The 23,054-nt window shown below is 45.8% G+C and overlaps 2 protein-coding genes across 2 annotated transcripts in view; one reads left to right on the top strand and one right to left on the bottom strand.

Annotated features, from left to right (window-relative positions):
- Positions 1-23,054, bottom strand: part of LOC144892645 (uncharacterized) — a 184,512-nt gene that overhangs the window by 103,846 nt on the left and 57,612 nt on the right. The gene's annotated exons all lie outside the window — the stretch shown is intronic.
- The window catches only part of LOC144892644 (zinc finger CCCH domain-containing protein 18-like), a 59,542-nt gene continuing 51,389 nt past the window's right edge, over positions 14,902-23,054 (top strand). The window contains exons 1-2 of the mRNA XM_078780382.1: positions 14,902-15,077; positions 15,319-15,687. The gene's annotated coding sequence lies outside the window, so the exon portion shown is untranslated. The remainder of the gene's footprint in view (positions 15,078-15,318; positions 15,688-23,054) is intronic.

The following is a 23,054-nucleotide window of genomic DNA, read 5'->3' as shown; positions in this document are numbered from 1 at the left end:
TGTTGCATCCGAGGGGGTTGTGTCAAAGCATGTCCAATGAAAGTGGGGTTGTATCCGAGAGTGTTGTGTCAAAGCATGTCCAATGAAAGTGGGGTTGTTTCCGAGGGGGTTGTGTCAAAGCATGTCCAATGAAAGTGGGGTTGTATCCGAGGGGGTTGTGTCAAAGCATGTCCAATGAAAGTGGGGTTGTATCCGAGGGGGTTGTGTCAAAACATGTCCAATGAAAGTGGGGTTGTTTCCAAGGGGGTTGTGTCAAAGCATGTCCAATGAAAGTGGGGTTGCATCCAAAGGGGTCGTATCAAAGCATGTCCAATGAAAGTGGGGTTGTATCCAAGGGGATTGTGTCAAAGCATGTCCAATGAAAGTGGGGTTGTATCCAAGGGGGTTGTGTCAAAGCATGTCCAATGAAAGTGGGGTTGTATCCAAGGGGGTTGTGTCAAAGCATGTCCAATGAAAGTGGGGTAGTATCCAAGGGGGTTGTGTCAAAGCATGTCCAATGGAAGTGGTGTTGTCTCCGAGGGGGTTGTGTCAAAGCATGTCCAATGAAAGTGGGGTAGTATCCAAGGGGGTTGTGTCAAAGCATGTCCAATGAAAGTGGGGTTGTATCCGAGGGGGTTGTGTCAAAGCATGTCCCATGAAAGTGGGGTTGTATCCAAGGGGGTTGTCGAAGCATGTCCAATGAAAGTGGGGTTGTATCCGAGGGGGTTGTGACAAAGCATGTCCAATGAAAGTGGGGTTGTATCCGAGGGGGTTGTGACAAAGCATGTCCAATGAAAGTGGGGTTGTATCCGAGGGGGTTGTGTCAAAGCATGTCCAATGAAAGTGGGGTTGCATCCGAGGGGGTTGTGTCAAAGCATGTCCAATGAAAGTGGGGTTGTATCCAAGGGGGTTGTGTCAAAGCATGTCCCATGAAAGTGGGGTTGTATCCAAGGGGGTTGTCAAAGCATGTCCAATGAAAGTGGGGTTGAATCCGAGGGGGTTGTGTCAAAGCATGTCCAATGAAAGTGGGGTTGCATCCAAGGGGGTTGTGTCAAAGCATGTCCAATGAAAGAGGGGTTGTATCCGAGGGGGTTGTGTCAAAGCATGTCCCATGAAAGTGGGGTTGTATCCAAGGGGGTTGTCAAAGCATGTCCAATGAAAGTGGGGTTGAATCCAAGGGGGTTGTGTCAAAGCATGTCCAATGAAAGTGGGGTTGTATCCAAGGGGGTTGTGTCAAAGCATGTCCAATGAAAGTGGGGTTGTATCCGAGGGGGTTGTGTCAAAGCATGTCCAATAAAGTGGGATTGTATCCGAGGAGGTTTGTGTCAAAGCATGTCCAATGAAAGTGGGGTTGTATCCAAGGGGGTTGTGTCAAAGCATGTCCAATGAAAGTGGGGTTGTTACCAAGGTGGTTGTGTCAAAGCATGTCCAATGAAAGTGGGGTTGTATCCAAGGGGGTTGTGTCAAAGCATGTCAATGAAAGTGGGGTTGTATCCAAGGGGGTTGTGTCAAAGCATGTCCAATGAAAGTGGGGTTGTATCCGAGGGGGTTGTGTCAAAGCATGCCCAATGAAAGTGGGGTTGTATCCAAGGTGGTTGTGTCAAATCATGTCCAATGAAAGTGGGGTTGTATCCGAGGGGGTTGTGTCAAAGCATGTCCAATGAAAGTGGGGTTGTATCCAAGGGGGTTGTGTCAAAGCATGTCCAATGAAAGTGGGGTTGTATCCAAGGGGGTTGTGTCAAAGCATGTCCAATGAAAGTGGGGTTGTATCCGAGGGGGGTTGTCTCAAAGCATGTCCAATGAAAGTGGGGTTGCATCCGAGGGGGTTGTGTTAAAGCATGTCCAATGAAAGTGGGGTTGTATCCAAGGAAATGGGGTTGTATCCAAGGGGGTTGTGTCAAAGCATGTCCAATGAAAGTGGGGTTGTATCCGAGGGGGTTGTGTCAAAGCACGTCCAATGAAAGTGGGGTTGTATCCGAGGGGGTTGTGTCAAAGCATGTCCAATGAAAGTGGGGTTGTATCCAAGGGGGTTGTGTCAAAGCATGTCCAATGTTGCATCCGAGGGGGTTGTGTCAAAGCATGTCCAATGAAAGTGGGGTTGTATCCGAGGGGATTGTGTCAAAGCATGCCCAATGAAAGTGGGGTTGTTTCCAAGGTGGTTGTGTCAAAGCATGTCCAATGAAAGTGGGGTTGTATCCAAGGGGGTTGTCAAAGCATGTCCAATGAAAGTGGGGTTGTATCCAAGGGGGTTGTGTCAAAGCACGTCCAATGAAAGTGGGGTTGTATCCGAGGGGGTTGTGTCAAAGCATGTCCAATGAAAGTGGGGTTGTATCCGAGGGGGTTGTGTCAAAGCATGTCCAATGAAAGTGGGGTTGTATCCGAGGGGGTTGTGTCAAAGCATGTCCAATGAAAGTGGGGTTGTATCCGAGGGGGTTGTGTCAAAACATGTCCAATGAAAGTGGGGTTGTATCCAAGGGGGTTGTGTCAAAGCATGTCCAATGAAAGTGGGGTTGCATCCAAAGGGGTTGTATCAAAGCATGTCCAATGAAAGTGGGGTTGTATCCGAGGGGGTTGTGTCAAAGCATGTCCAATGAAAGTGGGGTTGTATCCAAGGGGGTTGTGTCAAAGCATGTCCAATGAAAGTGGGGTTGTATCCAAGGGGGTTGTGTCAAAGCATGTCCAATGAAAGTGGGGTTGTTGCCAAGGTGGTTGTGTCAAAGCATGTCCAATGAAAGTGGGGTTGTATCCAAGGGGGTTGTGTCAAAGCATGTCCAATGAAAGTAGGGTTGTTACCAAGGGGGTTGTGTCAAAGCATGTCCAATGAAAGTGGGATTGTATCCAAGGGGGTTGTATCAAAGCACGTCCAATGAAAGTGTGGTTGTATCCGAGGGGGTTGTGTCAAAGCATGTCCAATAAAGTGGGGTTGTATCCGAGGGGGTTGTGTCAAAGCATGTCCAATGAAAGTGGGGTTGTATCCGAGGGGGTAGTGTCAAAGCATGTCCAATGAAAGTGGGGTTGTTTCCGAGGGGGTTGTGTCAAAGCATGTCCAATGAAAGTGTGGTTGTATCCGAGGGGGTTGTGTCAAAGCATGTCCAATGAAAGTGGGGTTGTATCCGAGGGGGTTGTGTCAAAGCATGTCCAATGAAAGGGGTTGTATCCGAGGGGGTTGTGTCAAAGCATTTCCAATGAAAGTGGGGTTGTAACCGAGGGGGATGTGTCAAAGCATGTCCAATGAAAGTGGGGTTGTATCCGAGGGGGTTGTGTCAAAGCATGTCCAATGAAAGTGGGGTTGTATCCGAGGAGGTTGTTTCAAAGCATGTCCAATGAAAGTGGGGTTGTGTCAAAGCATGTCCAATGAAAGGGGTTGTATCCAAGGGGGTTGTGTCAAATCATGTCCAATGAAAGTGGGGTTGTATCCGAGGGGGTTGTGTCAAAGCATGTCCAATGAAAGTGGGGTTGTTTCCGAGGGGGTTGTGTCAAAGCATGTCCAATGAAAGTGGGGTTGTATCCGAGGGGGTTGTGTCAAAGCATGTCCAATGAAAGTGGGGTTGTATCCGAGGGGGTTGTGTCAAAGCATGTCCAATGAAAGTGGGGTTGTATCCGAGGGGGATGTGTCAAAGCATGTCCAATGAAAGTGGGGTTGTATCTGAGGAGGTTGTTTCAAAGCATGTCCAATGAAAGTGGGGGTGTATCCAAGGGGGTTGTGTCAAAGCATGTCCAATGAAAGTGGGGTTGTATCCAAGGGGGTTGTGTCAAAGCATGTCCAATGAAAGTGGGGTTGTATCCAAGCGGGTTGTGTCAAAGCATGTCCAATGAAAGTGGGGTTGTATCCAAGGGGGTTGTGTCAAAGCATGTCCAATGAAAGTGGGGTTGTATCCAAGGGGGTTGCGTCAAAGCATGTCCAATGAAAGTGGGGTTGTATCCAAGGGGGTTGCGTCAAAGCATGTCCAATGAAAGTGGGGTTGTATCCAAGGGGGTTGTGTCAAAGCATGTCCAATGAAAGTGGGGTTGTATCCGAGGGGGTTGTGTCAAAGCATGTCCAATGAAAGTGGGGTTGTATCCGAGGGGGTTGTGTCAAAGCATGTCCAATGAAAGTCTTTTGGGTCCTCTAGGTCTTTTGAGTCATTCGAGTATTTTGGGTCCTCGATCTGGATCTTTGAGGTATTTAAGGTTCTTCGGGAGATTTTGTGTCTTAGTGGTAATTTGGGGTCCACTGGGTCCTCAGGGTCTTTAAGTGGCTCTGGGGTCTTTTTGGTCTTTTGTATTGTTTGGGTCTTTGGGGTCTTTTCAGTCTTTGGGGTTTTTTGGGTCTTCTTGGTCTTTGAGGGTATTTTGGATATTTTGGGTCTTGGGGTCTTTTCGGTCTTCTGGGTGTTTTTGATCTTCTCGGTCTTTTCGAGCCTTTCAGTAACAGGGATCTTTTGGGTCTTCGGGCTCTTTTTGGTTTTTAAGGTTTGTTGGGTCTGAAGGGTCTGAAGGGTCTTTTTGGGTCTTCGGGTTATTTTGGGCCTTCGGGGTGTTTGAGTTTTCAGGGTCTTTGGTGTATTTTGGGCCTTCAGGGTGTTTGAGTTTTCAGGGTCTTTAAGGATATTGGGGCCTTTTTGGGTCTTTGGAGTCTTTTGGGTCTTTAACAGTCTTCGGGGTCTTCAGGGTATTTTGGATGTTTGGGGCCATTGGGTCTTCAGGGTCTTTTGTATCTTTGGGGTATTTTTGGGTTCTCTGGGTCATTTTTGTCCTCGGGATTGTTCGGGTCCTTGGGGTCTTTTTTTTTTTTTTTTTTTTCTTTCTCTCCTCCCATTACAAGATCGAGGCTCATGTAAGAGCAAACATTAACAAAAAAAAACGGACACAAAACGTACAATAAAGGAAGCGGGAGACAAGATGGGGAGAGAGGCACACAAGCACAACAGCAGAGAACAGGGACATTGGGAGATCTGTGGAAGGGAGAGGGCTTGGGGGGGGGGGGGGGGATGAGGCATGGGAAGGGGGGTGGGAGGGTGGGAGAGGTATAAAACACATGCACACTGCTAGGACTTCCAGGAAAGAAGTCGGTCTTTCAAAAAAGGGATCTGGGGTGTATTAACGGGGGTAGAAAAGATCAAGGTTTTGGATGGGGGAAGATGAGAGATGGTGGTGAACAGCTGTTATAAAGACCTGGAGGGAGGAGTGGATTTGAAGAGAGTGTGGGAGTTTGTTCTTGGGGCGGGAGTAAAGAGGAATGAAAGAGTGAAGGTGAGCAGAGAGTCTTGATTTTGGCAATTTCACCAGAAGAGGGTTGCTGGCAGATCTTGTGCGGCCTGCAGGAATATTTGGGGGACAGAGCACAGGTGGAGCTGGGGGAACTAGGCCGGATAGGAGTCGGTAGAAGACAGAAAGACCACCTACTTGCCTGCGGTGAGTGAGTGAAAGGCCCTCACAATCAGCCTCATCGCTGGAGATTCCAATTATTCTGAATGCTTTGGTTTAAACGGTGTGAGGCAGGAGCATCAGCCCAGAGGGGAGAGCAGTATTCCATTGAGCTGCAGATGAAAGCATTGTATGTGGTGAGGAGCTCAGGTGTGCCAAGGAAGGACTTCACACGACGGAGGATGCCCAGTCGGCGACTGGCTTTGGAGGCCAGCATGGAGTTGTGGTTTTCCCAGGAAAGATCATGGCAGATAGTGAGACACAAAAGCTCGAGTGACAGAACTTCTTGGACAGGATTGTTGAGAAAGTAGATGGGAGGGATGTCCAGTTGGTCTTTTCAAGAGACATAGTAAGAGTGAGATATGTCAGTATTGAAAGACATGTTCCACTTGTTTGACCAGTCTGATTTTGTCCAGGTCTGCAGAGAGTGAGGAGGCTGCAGACTGCCGATCTGAGGGATGAGGAATGGAGCGGCAGAGAGTGAAGTCATCAGCAAAAAGATAGAGAGGATTTTCCAGAGAGTCGGAGAGATCATTGATGAAGACCAGAAAAGGCACAGGGCCCAGAACACTGTCTTGGGGAACTCCAGCCTGAACAGGAAGGGGGATGAGAGAAATCCATTCAGGGCTGTTATGAAATCAAACTCATAACTCTTGCAAGAAATGAGGCTTTATTGAACTATTTCTCTACCCATTCCTACTATGCAAGAATGCAGATTATTAGTTCCATAAAGAAGGCAATAAAAGCATACATCTTTCTAGTTTCCTGCAAGCAAGAAATTACGCACCTGTTACATCTCAGTAGTCTACAGCGCTGGGATACAGAATGCCACCCGATCGCGTACCGAATGGACACAGTTTATATAAGCTCCCTCAAAGGTCGTCCCTTCGCTCGGATCGTCTCTTCACTCAGCTCGAGACATTGCAACATATTTCACCACATTCTCCCTCCGTTAAAAAAAAAACCAAGCAAGCCATAAGCAATACCAAGAAATATGGAGCAGTCTAATAACGCACAATTTCTACCACCCGAGGAGATTCGGTGGCTGGCACAGACGGCCTGAACGGGTGCGATTATATCCCTTCCCGGCCAGATCCTTCACTACCCATAACGGGAAGTTCGTCCTCGCCCGATAGGATTCTTTGCGGACTATTCCCGGTCACCATTCGGATCAGTGAACTAGGTAACGAAGTATCCTCTCCGATCATCCCGTCCTCAGCCTCCAGCGAATCGTACGGCTTCAATTCATCAGGGATCTCTGCGATACCATTAGCCTTAGGGTCCTTCTCATTCAGGATATCTCCGCAGGACACGAGGTGTCAGAACTGATACCGTAGTCTCTCGCGCGTCCTGTAATCTGACGTGAGCGTATTCTGGGTTGGCCTCTAAAATGTGTGCGTGGTCTACCAATGGCTCATACTTGCTTTGCCTAACCTCTCGCTTCAGCAGAGCAGGACTGGGCTCTGCCAGCCATGAGGGTAGCGATTGCCCACTGGCACTGTGTCACTGGTAGCGAAATAACCGCTCGTGGGGGGGTTTCGTTCGTCACGGTACAGAGTAATGCTCGGATGGCGTGCAACGCCTTAGGTAGCCCTCGCTCCCATGATTGCACAGGTACCCCCGCTCGTCTTCAAGCTCATCGTAACACAATTCCGTTGTAACGTTCCACCTTGCCTTTGCCATGGGGGTTATACGCGGTAGTACGGCTGGAGGCTACTCCCCGTTCCTGGTGGAATTGCTTAACTTCCCTGGATAGAAATGCAGTTCCCCAGTCTGAGGGTACATAAGTGGGGTAGCCTAACGTGAGAAACAGGTGTTGAAGACGGCGTATAACGGTCATGGATGACATATCAGCACAGGGGTATGCGAACGGCAATCATGAGTATTCGTCGACAATTGTAACAAGCCCTGGCAACGGCCCCTTAAAATCCACATGTAGTCGCTCCCAAGGACGTCTTGCCTGGATCAAAGTCCCCATGGGAGGTCTATAGAGTATAGAATCTCCGCTTGACTTTGGCGCACACAGGACACTACCGACAAAGTCGCCGGACATCTTCGATGGAAAAGGGCAGATTCCTACATCGTACAAAGTGGGCTAATCGGGTGACGCCCGGATGACACAATGATTCATTGATCCCACGTAAATCTTCTGATGTCATGCCAGCACAGACAGGCCGAGACAGCACATCGGCTGCCACATTATTCCGCCCAGGTCTATACATGATCTCGAAACTGAAGTCGGCCAACTCTATGCGCCAGCGAGCTATTTTGTCATTCTCAATCTTTTGAGAATGCTGTGCGTTGTGCCTAAAAGCCACTGACTGTTGGTCGGTAATTGGTTGAAAATGCTTCCCCAGGAGAAGGTGACACCACTGTCTAACTGCCTCTACGACAGCGTAAGCCTCCTCTTCTATTGCAGAATGGGTCGTTCGCTCTCAGACAAAGTCCTCGAAAAGAATGCGATGGGGTGTCCCGCCTGTTTGAGCGTCGCGGCAATCGCGCAGTTGCTGGCCTCCGTCTCGATCATGAAAGGTACCGCTTCGTCTATCGATGTTACTACAGCCTCCGCTATGTCGGTTTTGAGTTGTTGAAAAGCAGCTTTTAAATTAGCCGACAAGGTCAACGGGAATAATTTACATTCCACTAGCGGTCTGATCTTCTCTCAGTACCGTGGGATCCATTTTGAGTAATGGGCGAACAGACCGAGTGCTCGGTGCAACCTGATCAGGGAGAGGGGCCATCTCGAGCAACGGTTGCAAGCGGGTTGCGTCCGGTCTAATCTCTCCGTTGGTCACCGTGTACCCTAACCGGTCTATGGTTTTGGCTGAATATTTACACTTATCTTCGTTCAGGGTCAAATTGTACTTTCGCACCACGGCCAAGTCTTTGCAAATTTGCGTCATGATCGGCTTTATCATGGCCACAGATCGTCACATTGTCAACTTGTACAAATACATCCGTTAATTGCTCTTTGGCTATGATGTCATTGAGCGCACGTTGGAAGCAGGCAACACCGTTCATGACTCTTCGAAATTGGTACAACCGTTGCCCTGATTCAAAGGTGGTGTAAGGTCGATCGGCTTCTATAATCGGTATCTGATGATACGTGCTGCGAAGATCTAAGGTGCTGAACACCCTGTAGGTAGCCACCTCCCGGACCATATCGTCCATCTTTGGGAGTGTCCAACTGAGAATAACGATTAATCATTTGTGAGTAATCAATTACCATTCGTTTCCGATGGTTTGGACTAGCGACCACGAGTACTTGAGCTCTCCACGGCGAAATACTGGTCTCAATAATTCCCTCCCGTAACAATCGTTTGGTTTCGCTCTCGATAAATTGAGCGTCCGCCATTGAATACCGTCTGGACTTTACCATGACGGGATGGCAGTCGGGAGTTAAACATGGAAACAGCGAGGGGTCAATCGCCATTTCCGGAAAACCGCATTCCGTGAAAGTCTTGGCACCCGCTCCCTCGAGTTGCATTTCCAGTTTCCCGTGACGATTTTAAAAATCGTGACCCAATAGCACATCAGAGCACAGATTTTGCAGTACTAACAATTTAACATCCGTATACATTACTCCGTTGGCCACCAGATTTACAACACAGATCCCTTTGGTGTTCTGACACAGGGACGCAGACGCCATACAGACCCGGGTAGGCCACCGGGTCAGCAGGATGGGCCATCCGTGACTTCGAACCAGAGCGTGGCTGACGAAACTGTCACTGCTCCCCGTGTCAATCAATGCATCAGAATGAATCTTCACCGTTAATCTCCACCGGCATGACAGCTTTGGTTCAGCCCGCGAGGAGCAGTGACAGTTTCGTTTGGTGAGCGGGTCGGTTTTTGACATGCAGGCCCCCGCCAGAGTCACCCGCTTGGGTTTGCTCGAACGCCAGACTTTAGCATCATGGCCTTTCCGGCCACAATTATTGCACAGTGCCTTTCTCGCCGGACAAAGGGACCTCAGATGTCGCCTATTTCCGCAGGAATAATATTTTGCCGTCGTCTTTGCAGGATTCACCGCAGCAGTAGTTATAAGCTCGTTCTCCTCTGCATCCGAGCGCACGATGAGCGATTCATCACGGCGGGTGTTAGCCCGCGTGGAACCACTCTCCACGGAGCAACAGCAGCACTAGCCATCATGTAGGGTCTCCCCTAGGTTTCGGATCTAACCTGGGCTAGTTGAAGTACCCGGGTTTGGTCATATGCAACTTGTAAAGACACAGTCTCAGTCTCCTGCAAGCGCTGCCGAATAGCCGACGACTGAAGTCATGTTATGAAAGCATCCCGCATGAGATCGTCGATGACCTCCATGGCCGTTCGATCAGGCAGTCCACAGTCTTTGCTGAGCTGCTGTAGAGCCCGTACATATTGCTCCAGGGACTCCGTAGGCTCTTGTCTCGCTTAAATAAATGCATATTATACACTTAGTTATAAAATCGCAAGATATTGTTGTGGATCTCGGGTTACGGCGCTCCCCTTACCGAGGGGGGGTTAATCCCCTCGTCTATTAAGCTGGCCGTCCGAGTCCTTAGAAGATATCGTGCTCCTTCCGTTCGGAAGCTGGGCGATACTCCTGCCCGAGCCACGGACAAGATGGAATATTGCCGAGCGGTTTAGCAATCCGAAGCTCGAGCCGTTTAGCGGCAGTCTAAACCTGATTCTAAGCGGTTCCGATATAGTGCCACCGGTATTCAATTGGGAAAAGACTAAAGCGACCGGATGAGAGGAAAACCCAAAGAATAAGAAAGAACACAGAATTTATTATACAATAATGAAAGAGGAAACGAAAGGGGAAGAATATACAAAAGAAGGAAATAAAAGGACATAGGGCAACCTTATACACTCTTATGTTATCACTCCCAGGACAGAACAAACACACTTACACGAAAAGGTGGGTGGTGATGGGAAGGAAGAGAAGGGTCCAGGCAGCTGGTAGGCGTCGATGGTAGGCGATGAGGTCTGGCTCCGACCTCGCGCTCCGGTCGACGCTCCGGGTGTTCACGCATACCGCGGCAACGAGCGGCCGGCAGCTTCGCGTGGCGTTTAACTTGAGCGGACAATTATATCGCGGGGGGGGGGGGGGGAAGACTCGGATGCGGCGTACGTAATAAATCGACCCTTAGCCTTCGGCCAGTTGTGCGCCTCCAATGGTCCGTGACAACGGCAAGCAGGGACTCCTTCACCACTCTCGGGTCTTCCGCCGTCCTCTCCCGTGTATCACTCATCTATGTTCGACTCCTCTCTCCCTGGCTCATCTCTCTAAGTAGTCCCACACGGCCGCTTATATTGGCCGATTGCGTATTAAGCCGCTCGCCTTTTTGGACACGCCCATTGGTGAGCTGCCTCGGCCCTGATTGGTCGTGAGGGCTCACCGGTCCGCCCCTTGATGGTGCGTTGGTGGGCCACGCCTCATTCCTGGCGCTCCTCCCTTCTTCTCCAACTCTGCCATGTGGCTTATGGCGGCTTGCGGGATAGAAGACCACTCGCACTGATGTTGAAAGGAACTTTGGGGCCTACTCTTATTTAATTAATACAACGCAGATTCAACTCTTGGAAACAGATCCTTAACTAGAACACATACTAATGAAATAACTAAAGAAGAGCCTATGGTGTTCTACGTGTTGCAATATGACCTAACTAGGGTGCGACCTTTGACCTTTACACAAAAATGGGAATATTTACAGGGGATTATTTATAAGGGATTATTACAAATATTTACAAAGTGGAGGGTTCTAAAAACCGCAACAATATGTTAGGTTTTCTCAGATATCACTCCAGATTTGGACATTATTTAGTCTACAGCATCCAATCCTCATATCCGAATCCAGATTTTGATGATGTGCTTCAATTATGGAATGATAAATAATTAATCGATTGTGTTTCCAAGGCAAGGCACGTTTGAGTAGGCCGAAATAATATGGCGGCTTTAGAACCCAGGGATGTGCAGTGGGCTGACCAGTGACCAGGATGGCGGACTCTCACATTGTTGTTACAGCCTGAATTTTAAATGCATTAAATTGAGATTTTTTTTGTCACAAATCTACACATAATACCTAATGTCAAAGTAATAAATAATGTCAAAGTGGAATTTTATTTTAGAAGTTTTTACTAATTAATCAAAAATGAAAAGGTGAAATGTCTTGAGTCAATAAGTATTCAACCCCTTTGAGATGTCTCGACATCTTGTGGCCAATTCAATTGATTGGACATGATTTAGAAAGAAACACCTTTATATACAAGGTCCCACAGTTGCCAGTGCAGGTTGAAGCAGAAACTCTACCATGAAGTCCAAGGAACTGTCCGTAGAACTCCTAAATATAATTATGAGGAGGCATAGATCTGGGAAAGGGTATAAAACAATTTCTAGTGTTGAAAGTTCCCAAGAGCACAGTGAGCTCCATTATGAGGAAATGGAAAGAATATGTAACTACCCAGACTCTTCCGAGAGCTGGCCGTCTGAACAAACTCAGCAACCGGGCAAGAAGGACCTCAGTTAGGGAGGTGACCAAGAACCCAATGACCACTTTGAGAGAACTACAGAGTTCCTTGGCTGAGATAGGAGAACCTGCCAGAAGGACAACAGTCTCTGCTGCACTTCAAAAATCTAGGCTTTATGGGAGAGTGGCCAGACGGAAGCAACTCCTGAGAAAAAGGCATATGACAGCATGCTTGGAGTTTGCAAAAAGGCACATGAAGGACTCTGAAAGCACGAGGCAAAATTGAACTCTTTGGCCTGAATGCAAAGCGCTACAACTGGCAGAAACCGAGCACAGCTCATCGCCCATCGAACACCATCCCTACTGTGAGGCGTGGTAGCAGCATCATGCTATGGGTATGCTTTTCAGCGGTAGTGACTGGGAGACTTTTAAGACTAGAGGGAACAATGAATGGAGTCAAATACAGCCAAATCATTGAGGAGAACCTGCTTCAGAGTGCAAAACACCTTCGATATTGTTACGGACCGCGGATTAGGATGTTATTTACCGAGCGGTGGTATTACCGCGGCCGAACAGTGCTTCCCCATTTCTTCCCGACTCACCCGATTCACCCAGACGTTGGCCAAATCGCGCTATGCTAAATCAAGGATGGAAAGGACACGACGACTGGGAAAGAGGAAACGACGCAAGGGGTACAGTTCTCAAGACCTCCGGAGGAGGGTATAATTACAGTGGTGGAGAAAAGGGGGTAGATTACAAGGCAGAGTGAGGTAAAGACACAGAAGAGATGGGCACTTAAATACCGTCTTATCTTAGCCCAGACAGACCACGGACAAACGGACAAGGTAGACTTACACAGGGATTGATGGCAGGAAGGGACAGGTAGGACGATAGCACAAGGTGCACCTTGGCTCGGGGACAGGATAAAGCACGGTTCAAAGATGCAGGGAGGTGTCACAGCGCTCGGAGGTGGTCTTGCCTGCTCCAAGCTCAGCGCGCATCTGACGTCACCTCCCTCTCACTGCGCATGCTCAGCGGGGAGTGACACGCCCTCGGCTGGTTGGTTCCGCCCCACTGGGGCCGGTCCGCCGCTTCCATTGGGTGTGGGGGTTACCGGGCTCCGCCCTTGACGAGGAGCTGACAGGGAGCCCCTGTTTGGTAACCCCGTCGAGCACATGTTCGATGGCGGCTCGTTGGGAAGGCCTGGTGCCCTCCCATCACCCCTACCAACCAAGCCGGAGTGAGGACGCGCACTCCCTTCGCTCGTTGTTGTTGTTGTTGTTGTTGAACTGTGAGGAAGAGCTGCGGGGAGGTATTGAGAGGTCCTAAACTTCCTAACGGTGCCATACAATCACATTCTGGTGCAACGAAGGGTCAGAATTAATGGAAACGAATCCTTAACTGACATAGACTAAGAATAACTAGCAAGATGTCCTATAGTTGTCTTACATGAGATGCGGTGAACCTAGATGCGACATTTAATGGGGGAAATAGGGGGAGGTGGGGTCTACAGAGTGTTGTTTACAGAAAATGGGACTAGGGAATGGGGGATTGGGGAGAGTTGGGAAGTATTGAGGAAATAGGGGAATATTTACAAGCGGATATGGATGGATGCAAATCCCATATCCGCAACAATATTATACAACCAAATACTTATACAGCCAAAGCAACACTGGAATGGCTTCAGAACAAAAACGTGAAAGTCCATGAGTGGCTCAGCCAAAGCCCGACTTTAATCCCATTGAGAATCTGTGGAAAGACTTGAGGATCGATGTTCATCGACGCTTTTCATCCAATTTGACAGAGCTTGAACAAATCTGCAAGGAAGAATGGGTGAAACTCCCCAAATCCATATGTGCAAAGCCGATAGACATATCTAAGAAGACTTGAAGCTTTAATCGCTGCCAAAGGCGCTTCTACGCAGTATTGACTCAGGGGGCTGAATACTTATGTAAATTCGATATTTCTGTATTTTATTTTCAATAAATTTGTAAAAATTTCTAAAAACATGTTTTCACTTTGACATTAGGTTGTATTTTGTGTAGATCAATGACAAAAATCTCAATTTAATCCATTTTAAATTCAAGCTGTAACACAACAAAATGTGAAAAAGTCAAGGGATGTGAATACTTTTTGAAGGTACTGTATATACACCTTTCTACATTTATTTATTTAATTGGTTCATTAAATGTAAAATCTGCACATTGATATAAATTTTGACAGATATAAATTTTTTGTGGGATCTCAGGTAGTGCTTCTTCTCATCGCTGCTGCCCTTTTTTGTGCTTTGCTCAAAAATATTTTCTTCTGATATATAACAACCTTGTATCTTGGCAAGAACATTTTGATTATAAACCAAACAGCACATTTGTCAGGCATATTTAAAGACGTCAGAACTACCACGTTGATGTATATCTATTTCTAAGACCATTTACGTTTGATTGAGGTAGAAGCTGGATTGAGTTAGACCCAGTGTACTTTTCATGAAGAGATCTGGAAAGTTAAAGGGATTCTCAAATCCACATGCCTCTACCCCTGTACCCCCATTTTTCCCCTCTTTTTTTGCACTGATCTTGTAAACCACATGTAGGACAGAAATCGGTCGATGTCAGTGTACTTTCATATGATTTTTCAAGGACCTTTTTCAAGGTAGAATATGTAAAAATCCATTTAGTATATGAGATTTGAACCTGGGTTCTGAGCATCATGAGCCTTTGGTTAAGATGAGAACATTACACATCGTCTGTTCCGAGTCTAAATGCTGCAAGGTCTTCCATAATTCTGAATGTGTGGAATTCCTAAAAATGCTTTCAATGGACAGATATATATTTAAGGGTCATGGTTAAGATCCACTGTATTACAAATTTGCCCTTATCCCTGGTTTACGTGTGAATCTCAAAATATTTTTGCAAGCCACCAGTATAAAGAAATGCAGGTGTCATTTAAACACCTTGGAGACTATACAAGGTGACAAGAATGCCCTTAAATTTTCCTTGAGTACTTTCTCATCTACCTGTTTCACCGATTTTGTGCGGGTCTCATTTGCTTTTTTGGAATAATTTTGTTTTGATGTTTAATATTAATTGAGATTCTATTTTATTTTGCTCTTCCCTTTATTTTTTATACATATATTTTTTTCTCTCTGTACAGGTCGCGGTCATTTTCTCCGTCTTCCTCTCGTTCCATTACACCACCTCGCACACGCACCATCAAGGGGAAACGTCAGGACGGACCGCCCGGCGCTGGGTGAGGTTCTCAGCTCGCATGGTCCTTGCATTGGCTCTCTCTGTTTCCATATTTTTAAGCCATGAGGAACCATTGATCAAGCTCACCCAGCGCCTTGGCTTTGGTGGCTAGAGCTGTGCTTATCCCACTCGCTCTGATTGTGTGTTTGCTTGGATGTTTGCCATTCCAATAATTCGTTTTTGTTTTTTCTTTGTCTCTGCCTACCTCACTGCCTCTCCACATATGATAATGTATGTTATAGGGAAACAAAGCGTCCCTTGCCAAGTGGAAAAGTCTCACCACCTACTGTGAAAAAGCCACCTTCAGCTGCTTTACAGCAGCCCCCAGGTGGTCAGCCGTCAGCTTCTGGTGGACAAAAAGGTGCTGCTCCGGCTGCAAAAGAAGGGGCAGAAGGTCGAACAGTCCCTTCAGTTCCTCCTGGAGAGGGACATCCTACAAAGGGTAATACCGATCCCTTGGCCAAGGCAGCAGACATACTACTACCTCCAACACAGCCAAGTGACAAAGCAGAAGTTAGGGAAGGCAGGGCCAAGGAGAGGGGATCACCTGGACGCTCACCACCAAAACGATATGGGAAAGTGGAATGGACCAATCAGAAACAGCCGCAGAGGTCAGTGTAATAATACTGATGTGAATAATTGTTGATCTGTTGACAGGATTGAAAGTGGTGTGTGCATGTGCATATATATATATATATTTTTTTTTATAAACAGGAATCAAACTACTGCGAGGGGCTAAGTGTGGAAAAATTCTGACTCAATGTGGGGCTCGAACCACGGACCTCCGTTGATTACGCGTCAACAGCCCTGTGTGTGTGCGTGCGTGCGTGCGTGTGCGCGCGCGCGTGTGCGCTCAACATCAAAAGAAACTTATCAAATCTTTAGAAGGACACATTGACATCCTCCACGCAACAAGTACAAAAAGTTTTAATTAAAGCAAAAGCCGCGTCGATGTTACACAATGCCTAGATGCAGCTGTGCCTATAACGTCGATGTTATAGGCACAGGACATTCCTATTGATTCGATTACTTGATGTTATTTTTGTGCAAAGTGAAAATATATCTCGGCAATTTCCCGTGTGTGGCGACGAATTTTTAATATATCTCGGCATTTTCCCGTCTGTTATTTCAGGCGGTGTATGACTGACCATGCCGCGATTTAAAAAATATATATCTCGGCAATTTCCCGTGTGTGGCGACACGTGAATGAAGCTATGCTCCTCTCTCCACATTATTGTGACGACGTATAAATTAAATATTTCATCGTGACGATTGTCATCAAATGGACGAATTTTTAATATATCTCGGCATTTTCCCATCTGTTATTTCAGGCGGCGTATGACTGACCATGCCGCGATTTAAAAAATATATATCTCGGCAATTTCCCGTATGTGGCGACACGTGAACGAAGCTATGCTCCTCTCTCCACATTATTGTGATGACGTATAAATTAAATATTTCATCGTGACGATTGTCATCAAATGGACGAATTTTTAATATATCTCGGCATTTTCCCGTCTGTTATTTCGGGCGGTGTATGACTGACCATGCCGCGATTTAAAAAAAAAATATCTCAATGGACTTGAAGTTACAGGCCTTTGAGAATTCATTTCGTTCTATAAAGGGCAACTTTCATGGGATTTTCTTCCCGTTTTTTTTCAACCGAGTCTAAAACTATGTTAGCGACTGTGAAAAATGAAATGATATATCGAATTTGATTTGAAATAAAACTGTGTGGGAGAGGAAGACACCACGGGCCTACAAAACAGGCCTCAAAGCTATGCGAGTTAATAAAATGGTGGATATTTGTTTTGTATGAAGCCTCTCCCAAAATGGGTGGAGCTATGGTTCCCAGAATGGGTGGAGCTTTGAGGTTTTGTCTTCTCTGCAAGAAGAACAAGAAGAACAAGAAGAAGAACAACAACAACAGCAGAGGGCACTCTATGACCAGCGTCTGCCATGCGGCTAAAATTGAAAAATATTTGAACACAGAGGTAAAATTCAGCTATCTTTACTAAACACATGTCAATAAACAAGAGGTTGCCTCAATCACAAAAAACTGGAAGCTGGAAACAGGTAGGGAATGGGGTCGTGCACCGGGGGAGGGTGGATGCCAGCTGAGATTTTCCTGAAAAGGGTCATTTTAACCCCTTTTTTGCGAAATCAGTATTTCCGAAGTGTTTAAAAAGAGAAGAGATGTTTGTAACAATATCCCATTTATTTGCCCAGCCATTTTACTCTACATGGGGTTTTTATACATCATTTTGTTGCTGATGATATTGCCTACAAAATGCATCAGTATTTTAAAAATATATATATATAATTAAGGGGTTACCATGGTTACAGTGGAGGTCAAAGGTCAACCTATGGCAAAAATATATAATTTTCTCACACTTTCTAATAGATAGGCAAAATGCCATATAAAACTAAATTTACTGGTTCTAATTGCTTTTATTTATCAATCCTCACATAGAAGAGCAGTTTTTAGTGAGGGAAGATTGATGTAATACCCCTCTGTGGGCAATTAATGAAGGGTGAAAATTAACCTTTTCTTCAAAAATACATAGAAATTGTGAAAAAAACCTCTGTTGTATTTACCGGTACATGGAATTGTTAAGTGTGATGTTATAGCATACAGTATGCATTGGAAAATGTCTCCAAACCACCATGGTCAAGATTCCTAGTATTGTTTGAGACTCAATCAAAGAAGAAGTCCTCAAGGCTGGTGAAACAGGAGCATCCCTAGTTGAAACATTTGTCTCCACTCGCCTTGTTGAGAAGTCAACAGACTTTCATACTACATTATCTCGGAACAAAACACCATCAATAAGCAGGATGTACAAAGTAAGCATTCAACCAAGTGGAGCTGGCAAACAGAAAGAGATCAAAGCTGACAGGAATCTAATCCAAAGACTCTTTGTGGCAGCACAGGGAGGGAGAGATGTAGACCTGAATAACATCCTGAGGCATGAGCTTTCATCAGTCCCACGTGCACTAGCAGACCAATGGGAAACTCCATTCTACCGACAAGTCCCAGCTTCAAGAAATGCTGACCAAGGACATAGAAGTGTCAAAAAACCTTCCCAAGAGTACAGCAAAAACCTGCTTGATCATTGACGGCCCTGCACTGATACAAGCAATTGGCAAGCCTGAGAAATCAGAGACTTTTGGAGATCTGAGCAATGTATTCTGTACCAGTGTCTTAAACCGCTTTGGTCCCATGTACTCCAGGGTTGATGTTGTGTTCGATCGGTATCAGGAGGTCTCCATCAAGTCTGGCACAAGGGAAAAAAGAGCCGACAAAACCCGCCCAATCAGACGTGTCATCAGTTCAAAGGACGTGAAGCTCCCCTCCAACTTCAACTCATTCCTCAGCCTCTCTGCCAACAAGGCTGACTTGGCAGCATTTCTTTCCGGATCTCTCATAGAGATGGCAGAGAAGGAGCTACAGCCAACATATGAGTTAGTTGTTGCCGGCGGGTTTGAGGATTTGATGAGGGTATGGATTTCTACCGGCAGGAGCATCAACTCCATGAACGCAAACCATGAAGAGGCGGACACCAGGATCATCCTGCATGCCAGGGATGCGACACCACAGGGCTCCCAGAGATGTCCTCCAATGCCGAGACACAGATGTCCTGGTTGTGGCACTGGGCCTCCGAGATCACCTATCTCCAGAGGTGTGGTTCAGTTCAGGATTGAAATCCAAACGTCCCTTCATCCCCATCCATCAGATCTCACTACCAGAAGACCAAATTCAGACAATTATTGCATTCCATGCACTAACAGGTTGTGACACAGTCAGCCAGTTCGCCGGTATAGGGAAGAAGACTGTGTTGAAAGTGTTCACTGAAGAGTCAGCATGCCTCCAGAAGATGGGGTCTAAAAACATCAGTGACCAATTGATCCAAGACGCTGAGAAGTTTGTGTGCAAACTGTACCTAAAAACCACCCCTCTTACGGCAATTGATCAAGTTCGCCGAGAAATGTTCCTTCAAGGAAAGCGTTCGCTTGATGCTCTTCCCCCCTCCAAGGATGCACTGGAAATGCATATTCGTCGAGCAAACTACCAATGCCTTGTCTGGAAGGAGTCACGAAGCCCAGTGCAAGATCTGCCTGATCCAACAACCAGTGGATGGAAGAATGATAGTAGTGGAAACCTCGTTCCCAATTTGATGACCCTGAGCCCTCTTCCAAAAGCTTGCAAGGGGCTTGTGAGCTGCTTTTGCACATCTGGTTGTGGAAAAAGATGCGGCTGTTTCCGTGCAGGACAAAAGACCTGCATTAGTGCTTGCACTTGTAGGGGATCATGCACCAATTCACAGGATGATGATGAAGATGTGTAGGTAGTCGGAGCCCCGGTTCAAACTATGTTATCCGTAGGTTGTTTGCAAACAGAATAAAGTCTCAAACAATACTAGGAATCTTGACCATCGTGGTTTGGAGACATTTTCCAATGCATACTGTATGCTATAACATCACACTTAACAATTCCATGTACCGGTAAATACAAAACAGAGGTTTTTTTTCACAATTTCTATGTATTTTTGAAGAAAAGGTTAATTTTCACCCTTCACTAATTGCCCACAGAGGGGTATTACATCAATCTTCCCTCACTAAAAACTGCTCTTCTATGTGAGGATTGATAAATAAAAGCAATTAGAACCAGTAAATTTAGTTTTATATGGCATTTTGCCTATCTATTCGAAAGTGTGAGAAAATTATATATTTTTGCCATAGGTTGACCACTGTAACTATGGTAACCCCTTAATTATATATATATTTTTAAATACTGAGATGCATTTTGTAGGCAATATCAGCAACAAAATGATGTATAAAAACCCCATGTAGAGTAAAATGGCTGGGCAAATAAATGGGATATTGTTACAAACATCTCTTCTCTTTTTCAACACTTCGGAAATACTGATTTAGCAAAAAAAGGGTTATAAATGACCCTTTTAGAAAAACTCTCAGCTGGCATCCACCCTCCACCGATGCACCACCCCATTCCCTACCTGTTTCCAGTGGATGCCTGCTTTTAACATGAAATGATTTTCAAAATGAATTTTTCAGGCTCATTTCCTCTACTAATTGCCTTCGATGACGACCAGAGGTGTCCTGAAGCGGGTGTAAATGCTGGCCCATACCATCTCACTGGGGCCTCCCCAACGATTGATCTGGCGAATACAGCATGATGCATACCTTTCCCCACCTATGCGCCATACCCGTTATCAGCAGCATGGAGGCAAAATCTGGACTCGTCGCTGAACAAGACTGCACTCCACTGTTGCTGTGTCCAGCGGCGATGCTGCAGACACCATCTTAGTCTGTTCCACCAATGCACTGCGTTCAACACTGGACCTCTGCAAGGACGTCTTGCCACCAGGCCCTGACTTCTCAAGTGCCTCCGCACAGTAGAGACATTGATGCGGTTGTTGTGGCGACCTTTTGTCACTGCAGCTGTTTGCGTCAAAATGATCACGAAGATGCTGCAGCACAATCCAGCGGTTTTGGTTTGGGGTGGTCTTCCTCTTTGTGGACCACCATTCACAGTTCCAGTTTCACCGTAACGCATGGCCAGGTTGGAAATTGCAGGCTGTGAGCAACCAAGACGTTGGGCAATTGTTCACTGGCTTGCACCAGCCTCAAGCATCCCAATTGCCCTTAAACGTTGTTCAGATGTAAGGCTGATGACGAGGTTAAGTAAGGTTAACTTGAGGTTAACTATGTTAACCTGACAAGTTGTTATTTATGACGTTATGATATAATAACATAACATAACGTTATGTATAACATAACGTTATGATATAACATAACGTTAACATAACGTTATGACGTTATGATATATGATATGACGTTATAACGTTAACGTTATGACGTTATGACAATTATGACGTTAACTGACGAGGTTAACTATGCAGTCTTACTTAACCCAGGATGACGAGGCTGATGACATTTCAACATCCATCTGAATTTTCTTGCTTTCCCTGTCAGAAGCCTCTATACTAGAGTGACTATAGACAGCAGTCAATGAATGTCGAACCACGAGAACTGAAGGATTTCATTATGAGGGTCATTATTTAAAGGGAAAGATCCCTTTACAGAACCACTCAAGCATGCCATTCTTGATCGACCAGGTGATTGAAGTGAAGTTACCATTACATAATCAGCCATTACAATTGAAGAAACGTGTTTGTAAAGCTGCACATTTCAAAAAATGAAAGTTATAAGTTTATTTTGATGTTCAGTTTATATACAGTCACATGAAAAGTAAGTACACCCCATGTAAAGTTTTGACTTTTTCAACATATTTCAACATCCAGCTATTTGATCTTCATTTCAACAATATTGAAAGATAAAGGTGATATAATATAACAAATATCATGAAACATTTACATTTTGTAGTCAATTGTATAATTTAAATAAACATAAATGCAAATTTCGCATGTGGAAAAAGTAAGTACACCCCTACATTTATCACTACAAATACCTAAAATTAGAATCAGGTGCACCAGCTCAGGTGCAAATGATTGGAACATCGTTAGAGAGGATCTTGGAGGAACCTGTCTTATTTAAACCTCAGACATTTAGTTTGGTTTGCTCTTTGTTGTTAAAGTGTGTGGCGTCACCATGCCTAGATCAAAAGAGCTCTCTGAGGCCTTCAGAAAGAAGGTTATAGATGCCTATGAGTCTGGGAAAGGATTTAAAAAGATCTCCAAACAATTTGAAATCAATCATTCGACTGTCCGGAAGATCATATACAAGTGGAGAAGATTCCAAACAACTGCCAACTTGTTCAGGCCAGGCCGCCTCAGCAAATTCAGCCCGAGAGCAGACTGAAAGACGCTGAAAGAAGTCGCGAAGAACCTCAGAATGTCATCACGGGACCTACAGGTAGCTCTTGCCACTCTTGAGGTCAAATTGCACGAGTCCACCATTAGAAAGAGTCTGCACAAATTTGATCTACATGGGAGGTGTGCCAGGAGGAAACCTTTGCTGTCCAGAAAGAACATCAGGGCAAGACTAAAGTTTGCCAATGAACACCTAGGCAAAGAACAGCACTTCTGGAACAATGTGCACTGGACAGATGAGTCAACGGTAGAGCTATTTGGCCACAGTACCAGAAGACATGTTTTGCGAAAACCAAAGACAGCATTTGACCACAAGAACCTGATACCAACTGTAAAGCATGGTGGTGGAAATATTATGGTTTGGGGCAGCTTTGCTGCATTAGGGCCTGGGCAGCTCACCATCATATAATCCATTATGAATTCTTCATTGTACCAGAGGGTGCTTGAGGATAATGTGAGGCCATCTGTCGGAAAGTTGGAGCTCAACCGAAGGTGGACCTTGCAACATGACAATGACCCTAAACATACCGGTCAATCCACCATGGAATGGCTGAAAAGAAAGAAATGGAGGGTTCTGGAATGCCCAAGTCAAAGCCCGGATCTAAATCCCATCGAGATGTTGTGGGGGGATTTGAAACGAGCTGTGCATGCAAGAAACCCCTCAAACATCGCACAGCTGAAAGAATTCTGCATGGAGGAGTGGGCAAAAATTTCTCCCAGTCGATGTCAGAGACTGGTAGACAGTTATAAGAAACGCCTACTTGAGGTTGTTTCTGCCAAAGGGGGCAATACCACCTAACAGAGCCAAGGGTGTACTTACTTTTTCCACATGCGAAATTTGCATTTATGTTTATTTAAATTATACAATGGACTACAAAATGTAAATGTTTCAGGATATTTGTTATATTATATCACCTTTATCTTTCAATATTGTTGAAATGAAGATCAAATAGCTGAATGTTGAAATATGTTTTAAAAGTCAAAACTTTGCATGGGGTGTACTTACTTTTTCACGTGACTGTATATATTGTTACCGAACCCAACGTCGGCCTCTTCCCCCTTATCGAGGGGGGATTAATCCCCTCGTCTATGACTGACCGACGTGGTCCTGGGGTATGACGTCACGC

The sequence above is a fragment of the Myxine glutinosa genome, chromosome 6, assembly GCF_964187855.1.
Source record: "Myxine glutinosa chromosome 6, kmMyxGlut1.1, whole genome shotgun sequence".
NCBI lineage: Eukaryota > Metazoa > Chordata > Myxini > Myxiniformes > Myxinidae > Myxine > Myxine glutinosa.
This window is presented reverse-complemented; position numbering and strand designations above follow the sequence as displayed.